Raw genomic sequence first — 11,931 nt, 5'->3', positions numbered from 1 at the left:
GGCCATCCCACCGACATCTTCGGAACGGAGATGATGAAGCGCTGACCGATGGGCCGGCAACCTGCCGCCCGACCACTGGAACCCAGACTTCCGACCGGACCTGTTGCCTCGACGTCGCTGCAGATCTAGGCGTCCGTCTTGATGATCCTGAAGAAGCCTGCCCCCTGGCCGGAACATCACCAGGCGGGGCGGCCGTACCTTGTCCTCCAAATCTTCCATCCGATGGGGGAGGGGTGACAGGGAGCCCGGGTTGCGACTCCCTGCTTACCGCCGGACCCCGTCGCGGCTTGGGATTCCTGCCAGGACGCCGTGCCCGCGGGACTGCCTCAGGACTGAGGCGCTCTGGAGGTAGGGACCGCCGGGAGGGACGGGTCGACCCGGCCTGAGTCGCCGTCACCCCCGGCATCGCTCTCTGCCTGCTCCGAGCAGGAGCGGTTGTTGCCGACTCCCCCCCCGCCGCCATAGTAATGCTAGGAAGGGGGCCGGGGGAGGGGAGCCTGTCCCCTGCAACAGACCCCGAACGCCGGGCCTGACGTGGCGAAACGGCGTCCGGGATCCTCGTTATTGCAGCCACGGTCTCTTCCAGCCATCCGGGACCGTGGTGCACAGCAGCGGCACGCAGCCGCTCTAATAATACTGCCTCCGACATGGTGAGTAGCGCGGGCAACGGGGAGCTTGTCTTTCCCTGTGTTACTCCTCCCACTGCTTCCGGCTCAATGCCGAAAACAGCGGGAAGCTCAGCAACGGCCCCCTGACTCCTCTTTGTCCCTCCTCCAACTCCCTCCAACTCTCCCTCACCTATTAACCCTTTCCCTACCAGGGCGGTCATGGAGGCTTCCCCTTAAGCCCTGCAGGCTGCGTCCAGCCTCTTCTTTACAGACAACTTCTCCTTGCTCCTACAACCTCCATCCTTGCACAGTTTGTTATTTTCCAGGTAACATAGTAACAAATCCAAATTGCTGCTCTCTTTGTAGGCAAGCAAGGGTTTGTTGCAACTGCAATTCTTACTTCTCTGAAATGTAGGGACGACAGTACATTCCATCACATCCATCTAGTGTACACAGGTAGGTACATTGTGGCGGGCGGGCGGCTGGCTGCTTTAATGGCTGTTTGCTGTTCCCCTACTCCACTCCACTCCACTCCACTCCACTATTTGACTGTGGTGCTGCATCAATCAGTGGCTGGCTTGATGGCTGGCTCAGGTGCAGCTCTTTAACTTACCTAGGAGGGAGGGCGGAGAGAAGACAAGGAAGGTGAATGAGCTGTTCCAATGTGAAATGCCGGAAACACAGAAACACAGACGACACAAAACAAGAGGTTGCAATCTATAAATTAATTGAATTTAATAAATTAGCTCATTATCACACATGACTGTAAAAATGCATTGTCCAACAGGTGTTGAAATAATGGGATTAAAGGAGATGTGCAATGTGCAAGACAAAAACAATGGCAAACACAAAAAACACTTTTGGAATCTGATTTTAGTAAACACATAAGGAAAGGGTGCACCGGTCCAGGAAATACTGCAATACCAGGTCAATGCGTGGAGTGGACAGAGCAAGCTCTATTTCCATCTCCCTGTTCTAAAAATCCATTTAATATATGGTCCCCAGATAGGGGACGTATCAGATATTAAACTGATAAGAACAGATTTTTGAGTCGTGCTTTCTATCACCCAAGTGCAAAAAAAAAGTGCAGGGGTGCCACACAAAAAGTGCACAAGGATGCGGTCTATCGCAGCCCTTCTCTTAAAAGAGAGAGGCCCCGCATAACCATTCCCCGACCCTCCAAGCCTTAGGCCAAGAGGATCGAGGATCGATGATCCCCCTTGCCGAAGCTTAGGGAGACCCAACAACACTCCAAGGCTTCTACCTGGGCTGCCACCCCAGTGTCCACCTTGGAGCCTGCTTCTACTTGCACCTCCCTTCCGAAGAAGGGAGGCCGGGTTGCAGGGGAAAAAGGAACCAGAAGGCCACACATTTTCCCCCTAGACCTTGGACGGGTCCCAAAAGGGCACCGCATCCGAAATCCTGTGACAAACGTGACAAACACACAGTGAAAAACAAAATTAAATAAGTGGATGTGCGCTGTGATACAGCCTGGACATCCGCCAGGTATAAAAAAATTCCTCATCTCCCAGCCAGAAGGCCGGGAGAATAAAGGTGTGTGCTCATATAGCGTGAAAGAGAGTGTGTGCAAGTGTGCCTTCACTCAGTGGGATCCCACCCCCAGTGAGTTAGGACAACCCAGGGTCACCAGCCCTGGGGCACATAGCAACTCGGGCTTCCAAACTACCCGACCTAATGACCTCGATCCGGCGGTCGCCTGGTCACCTACAAATGGTACCTTTAAACCAAATGCGTACACCAGAGCGATGACCGTTGTGGTTCCCTGCCCTCACCTCGGCGTTCTGTCATCCCCCTACGATGGCCCACGAACCACCGGCAGGGATGATTACTAACCTCAGCTTGAGCAGGTACTACACTTGATCTTAGCCAAAAGGCCGAGAAGCGATAACCCCAATGTGCCGCGCGTTGCCCGAGCCTGCCCAATACTGCTGTTCACCCCTTGCAACGATTCAGCCTAATCCTAGGCAATTCCATGGGGCCCTGCCGGCTCACACACTCACACAAGCACAGCTAGGCGGGAGGTGAATAAAGGCCGGAGAGGAAGCTACACAGGATTTGCTTATTTTGCTTGCACCACAATGCAGTGCTGAAAGAGGAGGAATCTACATAAAAACGCCTTCCTGGCAACGCACAAATGTCCTCCTGCCGTGCAAATACTGGCAGCAGCAGCAGCAGCAGCAGTAAGTGCATGCCCACAGCCACCCCTTGTTCCTTCACAACTTGTATCAGCTTTAATCCAGTCCAGTGCTGCCTGCTGAGCAGCACTGACCAACACTGCCTGGGCCCAGGCTTTTATCTCTGAGGCCCCATTATGATGTCATAAAGCTGGCTCTGGCTCCTCAGGGCTGTACTATGACACGTGCAAAGTTCCGTCTGAACTTTATATAAGACGGTGCTGCTCAGTCAGTCAGTCAGTGTTGCCTGAGAGGGCAACACTGCAACAGGCGGCCCCCAGGCTGTCTTTTTTTTGCACATTTATTTGCCTCCAGGAGGCCACAAGAGGGAGACAAGGGACTGCAAAATGGAAAATAGGCATCCACCAACTTTACAGACAACTTCTCCTTGCTCCTACAACCTCCATCCTTGCACAGTTTGTTATTCTTCCAGGTAACATAGTAACAAATCCAAATTGCTGCTCTCTTTGTAGGCAAGCAAGGGTTTGTTGCAACTGCAATTCTTACTTCTCTGAAATATAGGGACAACAGTACATTCCATCACATCCATCTAGTGTACACAGGTAGGTATATTGTGGCGGGCAGGCGGGCGGGCGGGCGGCTGGCTGCTTTAATGGCTGTTTGCTGTTCCCCTACTCCACTCCACTCCACTCCACTATTTGACTGTGGTGCTGCATCAATCAGTGGCTGGCTTGATGGCTGGCTCAGGTGCAGCTCTTTAACTTACCTAGGAGTGAGGGCGGAGAGAAGACAAGGAAGGTGAATGAGCTGTTCCAATGTGAAATGCCGGAAACACAGAAACACAGACGACACAAAACAAGAGGTTGCAATCTATAAATTAATTGCATTTAATAAATTAGCTCATTATCACACATGACTGTAAAAATGCATTGTCCAACAGGTGTTGAAATAATGGGATTAAAGGAGATGTGCAATGTGCAAGACAAAAACAATGGCAAACACAAAAAACACTTTTGGAATCTGATTTTAGTAAACACATAAGGAAAGGGTGCACCGGTCCTGGAAATACTGCAATACCAGGTCAATGCGTGGAGTGGACAGAGCAAGCTCTATTTCCATCTCCCTGTTCTAAAAATCCATTTAATATATGGTCCCCAGATAGGGGACGTATCAGATATTAAACTGATAAGAACAGATACTACACTTGACTTGATCTTAGCCAAAAGGCCGAGAAGCGATAACCCCAATGTGCCGCGCGTTGCCCGAGCCTGCCCAATACTGCTGTTCACCCCTTGCAACGATTCAGCCTACTCCTAGGCAATTCCATGGGGCCCTGCCGGCTCACACACTCACACAAGCACAGCTAGGCGGGAGGTGAATAAAGGCCGGAGAGGAAGCTACACAGGATTTGCTTCTTTTGCTTGATTCACTGTATTTCAAAGATGTATTCAATTGTGCTCCCACAACATAACAATTTTAAAGGATTCACTGGTGTAATATATGAGTAAAATATAACATTTATTTATAACTCTCTAAAAACAGGGGTACAATCACCACTGTGAAAAAGCCCCACCGTGTGTATAAAAACGTATTAAATAATAAACACTGAGTTCTAATTCAATTGTAAACCTCCTATAGCTCAGTGTTCAACAAGAATATCAATACGGAATCAGCATTTGAAAAATGGGCATAACAATAGTCTTGACCCTAATTCACACTAGAGTCCATGATAACCGCACCGGAAGCTCCTAGTGTTGAGGTATACAAACAATGCTAGTGTTCCCAATGCTAAAAAATTCCTATTCACAACCGACCCTACGCGTTTCAATACTCATCATCAGGGGTCTGTAGCTTGGTCACTCTGGCCGGGATGCCAGCGATATTTAGTTCAGCAGCAGGTATTCTGCTGTACTCCACGGAAGCATGCTCGCATAGATGTCAGCGGCATGCTTCATTCTGGGACTCTGAGTTATTTAAAGCATCTGACTCCTCCCCCTGTCCTCGGCACCGCCAATCGAAACAGCCAATCACTCACCAATCGAATTCGTGACACCTGTCCATGTGACTCCCGGCCATCAGCTGACAGCCAGGAACCAACATCGACCGCATCAAAAGCCGAACGCGCAGGCGCAGTAGAGGCCACAATCGAGTCGCCCATGCTGCCAGGAACTCACCACTACAAAGAAGGAGTATATCGATATTTAAAGTTTGGGTAAGTGTTGCGGATCAGCTCAAAACCCGCAGCTGGACTGCCATTGATAAAACAACTGCACTGATAATACATATTGTGTAGATAAATGAATGTCTACCCCAATATAAAGTGTCATTATAACACCTACTGAATAAGGAACCATAGCCAGACTGCCCACATGATGATCATTGATAATTAAGAGACCACCTGTCATGACGACCATGTAGGTCTCTTGCTATCCTGAAGGGAAAACTGGCCATGGAAATGAATGTTTAAATAAAACATGCATAGTTTGTCTGCTCATTTAAACCCCCTGGTTGTGTACACGCCAATCTATAGATCCACTGGGCTTCCTTTCGTAGTATGAGGTTATCCCAGTCACCTCCCCGTTTGGGAGGCCTAATGAGTTCAATTGCTTGAAATTTAAGACATTCTGCACGACCCTGATGTGTAGCGTGTACATGTTTGGATATAGGAGTATCTCTAGAATTCGCAATGTCGCCAACATGTTCTCTGATCCGGCGCCGAAACTGCCGCACCGTTTTTCCCACATAATTCAGTGGACATGGACATGTTATCAGATAAATGGCCACAGCAGCCGTTTATTAATTTCACAGTTTTATAAAAAGAATTTAAATCTGAAACATTCGGATAACTAGTTAGGAATCCACCAGAGAATTCCTCCTAATAATTCACATGACCCAACATGGGTCAGAATCGTAAATAACAATTTTAACGTTAACATTAACCCGAGCAGAGGAAGTCCTTGAAGCCCTTTCAGATATTCCTTTTTTAAGAACACACCGAGTTAGCCATCTGCAACCACCAATTATCTCCAGCCGTAAACCAGCTCGGAAGCACCGTTCACCTCTGCAGATGGCTCCAACCACTAGAAGTCCACTTCAAAGGGATAACACCCGATGAAGCCCTCAAGTGATATACCGACCACTAGAAGTCCACTTCAAAGGGATAACACCCGATGAAGCCTTCAAGTGATATACCTTCCACCAGAAGACCACTTCAAAGGGATAACACCCGATGAAGTCTTCAACCATGTACCTTTTTTGGGGGACGCATACCCCCGATGCGACCCCCCCACCATTTTGTACTGACTGGCCTCAAGGACTCCCCCCGCCACAGCGAAACAGGCCTTGACCACCTTAAGCCTGTGAGTTCCGCCACACCACCACCGCCCTTTCTATTCCTTCTGCTATCGCCAAGCTCCAAAGATCAATGCCAATGTCGGTCAGATGAACCCCATCACTCCTCCAGAAGTTCCCCACTCCTGACTCCAAATCCCTGTGCCGCACGCAAATGCCCCCGTTTTTTGCTACAAAACGGGACACCGCCCGATTAACTTTAATGCGAGCCTTATTGACTCTCTCCACTGACCTAGCCAACCGCCAATGTTTCCTTGGGACTATGTCCGACCGCACTATCACCAACTTGGGATAAGAAACCCACAAACACAACATATCGTGTTTGATATCCCGCACCAACTCACGAAAGGGGCGGACTCCTAAGTCATTCCCACCCACGTGCAACACTAAGACCTCCGGAACCCTATCAAGCCGGGCATATGTCTGGAATTCTGCCAACACCCTGCTCCATGACATACCTCTAAATCCCAGCCAATGCACAACCGCATCCTGTCGCGGAATGCGCAACTGGCGACCGTCCGGGCGGACGTCCGCCCTCAAAGCCCCCCAGTGCACGTAAGAATGACCCAGCAACCACACCAAACACGGAGGCGAATCTGAAACGGAAAAAACAATTAGACACCACCATATAAAACATTTCTTAAGCGTTAACAACAAGCCTCATAACAAATGGGGGCGGACATAGGACTTAAATCTGTTGGACTCCCAACGACCGATGCGCCGCACCCCTTCATCATCCAACCCCCAGCGCCCCGCTTCTGTTGCTGCGCCAATCCTGAAGGAATGAGATGAATATGAGCCCGCCGCGACACCAACCGCCGTCAGACATTTTTTAAATACAGCTCCAAACTGAAACCTGGACAAAAACGACCCGTCCACATGACGTAACAAAGGCAAATCTGGAGACCCCGCTTGTGGCTTAAAACCCTGCATGCACTCTACTGGGCACATAACCGACCCCGGGAGGGCGAACAAAACTATCAGCTTACCCTTCCCTAATTGGTCAGTTTTTGACCGACGCAACCATACCTCCAGCCGATCTGCGAATAGGCTCACCTCCCCAGATCTCAGCCCCCCTGCCTGCTTGGTACTTGGCGACACCAACTCACCTATTCTAAATGCCCCAAAGAACGCTAACGAAAAAGCTAACCGAAACAAATCCATTTCGTCTGAAGAACGACAGACCGATGCTAATGAACCGCCCAACGAGCTAAGCAAAGCAAACGACACAGGCCTTCTACTATCCGCCTCCACTCTACCTCGGCGCAACCCCTTCAAAGCCTGTAACACCAGAAATTCCTTAGATACATCCTGAAAGCCTCGCAACTTAAAACCAAACGCCACCGCAGACATGAACCGGTTCACCTTTGCCAATGAAAACCCCGCCTCCCAGGCGTCCCCTAACCAGTACAAAAGTGCCACCAACCTGTCTCTATCCGTATTGACGTCACCCAACTCCCTTACCCACTCCTCCCACTGCCTCCAACAAGCAGAATAAGCACTCCACGTCGTGCGTGCCAAAGACCTTTGTACCAGTTGTTCTACGGGACCGAGACCAGAATCCAAAGATGTTCCGGACAAGCCAAACCGAGACGTTCCGCTCCCGGTGCCAATTGCCGAAACCGGTCCCACTGCGAGCGAGAAAGAGCATCAGCGATACAATTCCGTACTCCCGGCACATGCACCACCGCCACCCACGCGTTCAACGACAAACACACCAACACTAAATGTTGCAACAATTGAACTACCGGAGGAGAGGACGCCGTGATGTTATTAATGGCCAGCACCACCCCCATGTTGTCGCAGTAAAAACGAACCTTCTTATCCCTGAGCCTGTCCCCCCCAAATGGTCGCCGCCACCACGATGGGGAACAGCTCGAGCAGGGCCAGATTCTGCGTGAGTCCACTGGACGCCCAACTAGCCGGCCATTGACCTGCGCACCACGGACCTCCCCCGTAAGCTCCAAAACCGCCCGCCCCAGCCGCATCCGTAAAAATATTCAAATCACTCGTATCCTGCGCTGGGGCCATCCATAGCGAGCGACCATTGTACTGGCCCAAGAAGTCATCCCAAACCTGAAGATCAGCTCGATGCTCCTCCTTGAGCCGCACAAAATGATGCGGCGCATGCACTCCCGCCGTTGCCGCCGCCAACCGTCTACCAAACACCCTCCCCATTGGCATAATCCGGCAGGCGAAATTCAACTTCCCCAGCAGCGACTGAAGCTCCCGCAGCGTCATTTTCCTCAGTCCACAAGCCCGCCGTACTTCCAGCCTCAAAGCACCCAGCTTATCCGCAGGGAGACGACACTCCATTGCCACCGAATCTATTTCAATTCCCAAAAAACAAATCGTCGCTACCGGGCCCTCCGTTTTTTCTGGCGCCAAAGGGATCCCAAAATCCCTCGCCACCTTCTGTAGTGCATAAAGCAAATTACCGCAAACCGGCGAACCCCCCGGGCCAACGCACAAGAAATCATCTAAGTAATGGATCAACGAGTCGACCCCGGCTACTCCCCTCGTTACCCACTCCACGAAGCTACTAAACGCCTCGAAGTATGCACAAGAAAGGGAACACCCCATCGGAAGGCACCGATCCACGTAAAAAGCCCCATTCCAAAAACAACACAACAGCCGTTGGCTTTCTGGATGAACTGGCAATAACCTGAACGCCGCCTCGATGTCGGTTTTTGCTAGCAGCGCGCCTGGACCCGCAGCCCGCACTAAACCCACCGCCTTATCGAATGAGGTATAGACTACGGAGCACAACTCGTGATCAATCCCGTCATTTACCGACGAACCCTTGGGGTACGATAAGTGTTGAATCAAACGAAATTTTCCGGGCTCGCGCTTAGGAACAATACCCAACGGGGACACAACTAAATCTTTTACTGGCGAATCAACAAAAGGCCCCGACATGCGACCCAACAAAACTTCTTTTAACAATTTTTCCGACACGACCTTGGTATGCAAGTAAGCCGATTTTAAATTCCTCCGCGTAACCGGAACCTCATAAGGAGGCGGAGGAATAACAAAACCAACACAAAACCCCTCGTAAAGCAACTTAGCCGCCGCCCTATCCGGATACTCATTTAGATAAGGGGCCATCTTTTCCACCCTCACCGTTGACACCCCCTTGACCAGCCGCGGAGGACTGGTTCCCTGACCTCTTTTTTCGCAGACATTTTGCCGCCCAGTGTGATGCACCATTACACTCGGAACACACGTGCTTGAACTTGCACGTGGCCCCGAACTTAGACTGGCCTTCATTAAATTGCCAGCAAAAACCCGCCTTTCCCCCGCCGCCTTGTCCAACCTGACTAGACTGGCCTCCTTGGCCGGCGCTCCCGGGAAAGGACTGCCTAACCGGAGCCGTAACCCGTAACCAGAGAGCAATATCCTTCTGGTCCCACCGAATCGCCGGCCGAACCGCTTTCCGCTGACGGAATTGCTCATCGTATCGCAGCCACGCCTGACCCCCATACGCCCTATGAGCCTCCCCAATGGCATCAAAATAACAAAACAACGCCGAACAATTTTCCGGCGCCTTTTCCCCTATCACACTGGCTAATATGGCGAACGCCTGCGACCAATTAACGAACGTCTGCGGGATAAGCCTATACCGCTGCCGTTCCTCCTCGTCCTTTTTACTCTCGTCCCGCTTGCTCTTATCCAAATTAAATTTAGCGAGCGGCAAGAGAGAAAAAATCTCAACATATTCGTCCTTCCAGATCCGCTCACGCACCTCCTGCTTTAAATGCGCCCCCAACGGACCTTCGAAACAAACATACACCTCCCCACGAGCACGATCATCAATACGCACCCGATCGCCATCTTTTTGTGCCACGGTCTGTACCGACACCGCGACCGCCTCTCTAACCGCCGTCACGGGCCGCGCCTGTAACAATCCCACATCCCTGGGGCCTTCCCAAACTACTGCCGGGGTCACTTCCGTGACTACCGGCGCCGCCGCCCTATCTAGGCGCCCGACCAGCTCTCTCAAGCAACCCACTAAGTCTGCCAGACCCGCGCCATCGCGCCCACCCGCGCCACTACCGGCCACCGATGCAACGCTAGCAGCCCCCCCGCCGACACCCGACATAAAAATCGCTGGATATGACAATGATGGAGTTATACACTCACCGGGCTGCACAGGCGCTGTGTTCCCGTCAGCCGGACCATCCTGACCTCGATGATACGCGTCCAGTTCACCTTCCTCCAGCTCTTCTCTCGCAGACGACTGGCCATCCCACCGACATCTTCGGAACGGAGATGATGAAGCGCTGACCGATGGGCCGGCAACCTGCCGCCCGACCGCTGGAACCCAGACTTCCGACCGGATCTGTTGCCTCGACGTCGCTGCAGATCTAGGCGTCCGTCTTGATGATCCTGAAGAAGCCTGCCCCCTGGCCGGAACATCACCAGGCGGGGCGGCCGTACCTTGTCCTCCAAATCTTCCATCCGATGGGGGAGGGGTGACAGGGAGCCCGGGTTGCGACTCCCTGCTTACCGCCGGACCCCGTCGCGGCTTGGGATTCCTGCCAGGACGCAGGGCCTGGGAAGGGGCGGTCCTCCCAGCTGCCTGGCCTGCAGCGTCCGTGATCGGGCTCCCTCTGCGACGCCGTGCCCGCGGGACTGCCTCAGGACTGAGGCGCTCTGGAGGTCGGGACCGCCGGGAGGGACGGGTCGACCCGGCCTGAGTCGCCATCACCCCCGGCATCGCTCTCTGCCTGCTCCGAGCAGGAGCGGTTGTTGCCGACTCCCCCCCCCGCCGCCATAGTAATGCTAGGAAGGGGGCCGGGGGAGGGGAGCCTGTCCCCTGCAACAGACCCCGAACGCCGGGCCTGACGTGGCGAAACGGCGTCCGGGATCCTCGTTATTGCAGCCACGGTCTCTTCCAGCCATCCGGGACCGTGGTGCACAGCAGCGGCACGCAGCCGCTCTAATAATACTGCCTCCGACATGGTGAGGAGCGCGGGCAACGGGGAGCTTGTCTTTCCCTGTGTTACTCCTCCCACTACTTCCGGCTCAATGCCGAAAACAGCGGGAAGCTCAGCAACGGCCCCCTGACTCCTCTTTGTCCCTCCTCCAACTCCCTCCAACTCTCCCTCACCTATTAACCCTTTCCCTACCAGGGCGGTCATGGAGGCTTCCCCTTAAGCCCTGCAGGCTGCGTCCAGCCTCTTCTTTACAGACAACTTCTCCTTGCTCCTACAACCTCCATCCTTGCACAGTTTGTTATTCTTCCAGGTAACATAGTAACAAATCCAAATTGCTGCTCTCTTTGTAGGCAAGCAAGGGTTTGTTGCAACTGCAATTCTTACTTCTCTGAAATGTAGGGACAACAGTACATTCCATCACATCCATCTAGTGTACACAGGTAGGTACATTGTGGCGGGCAGGCGGGCGGGCGGGCGGCTGGCTGCTTTAATGGCTGTTTGCTGTTCCCCTACTCCACTCCACTCCACTATTTGACTGTGGTGCTGCATCAATCAGTGGCTGGCTTGATGGCTGGCTCAGGTGCAGCTCTTTAACTTACCTAGGAGGGAGGGCGGAGAGAAGACAAGGAAGGTGAATGAGCTGTTCCAATGTGAAATGCCGGAAACACAGAAACACAGACGACACAAAACAAGAGGTTGCAATCTATAAATTAATTGCATTTAATAAATTAGCTCATTATCACACATGACTGTAAAAATGCATTGTCCAACAGGTGTTGAAATAATGGGATTAAAGGAGATGTGCAATGTGCAAGACAAAAACAATGGCAAACACAAAAAACACTTTTGGAATCTGATTTTAGTAAACACATAAGG

At 52.1% G+C, this 11,931-nt stretch overlaps 2 non-coding genes and 1 pseudogene across 2 annotated transcripts; all 3 read right to left on the bottom strand.

The window, feature by feature from the left end:
- Window positions 1-1,498: 1,498 nt before the first annotated feature.
- On the bottom strand, window positions 1,499-1,694 carry LOC142654040 (U2 spliceosomal RNA). The gene has a single exon (XR_012848840.1). It is a non-coding gene; the product is annotated as a U2 spliceosomal RNA (small nuclear RNA).
- Window positions 1,695-2,445: 751 nt separating this feature from the next.
- On the bottom strand, window positions 2,446-2,515 carry LOC142654740 (U2 spliceosomal RNA; annotated as a pseudogene).
- A 1,292-nt stretch (window positions 2,516-3,807) lies between these two features.
- Window positions 3,808-4,003, bottom strand: LOC142653701 (U2 spliceosomal RNA). Its single transcript, XR_012848621.1, has one exon. It is a non-coding gene; the product is annotated as a U2 spliceosomal RNA (small nuclear RNA).
- Between the last annotated feature and the right edge of the window lie 7,928 nt (window positions 4,004-11,931).

The sequence above is a fragment of the Rhinoderma darwinii genome, chromosome 5, assembly GCF_050947455.1.
Source record: "Rhinoderma darwinii isolate aRhiDar2 chromosome 5, aRhiDar2.hap1, whole genome shotgun sequence".
In the NCBI taxonomy this organism is placed as follows: Eukaryota; Metazoa; Chordata; class Amphibia; order Anura; family Rhinodermatidae; genus Rhinoderma; species Rhinoderma darwinii.
This window is presented reverse-complemented; position numbering and strand designations above follow the sequence as displayed.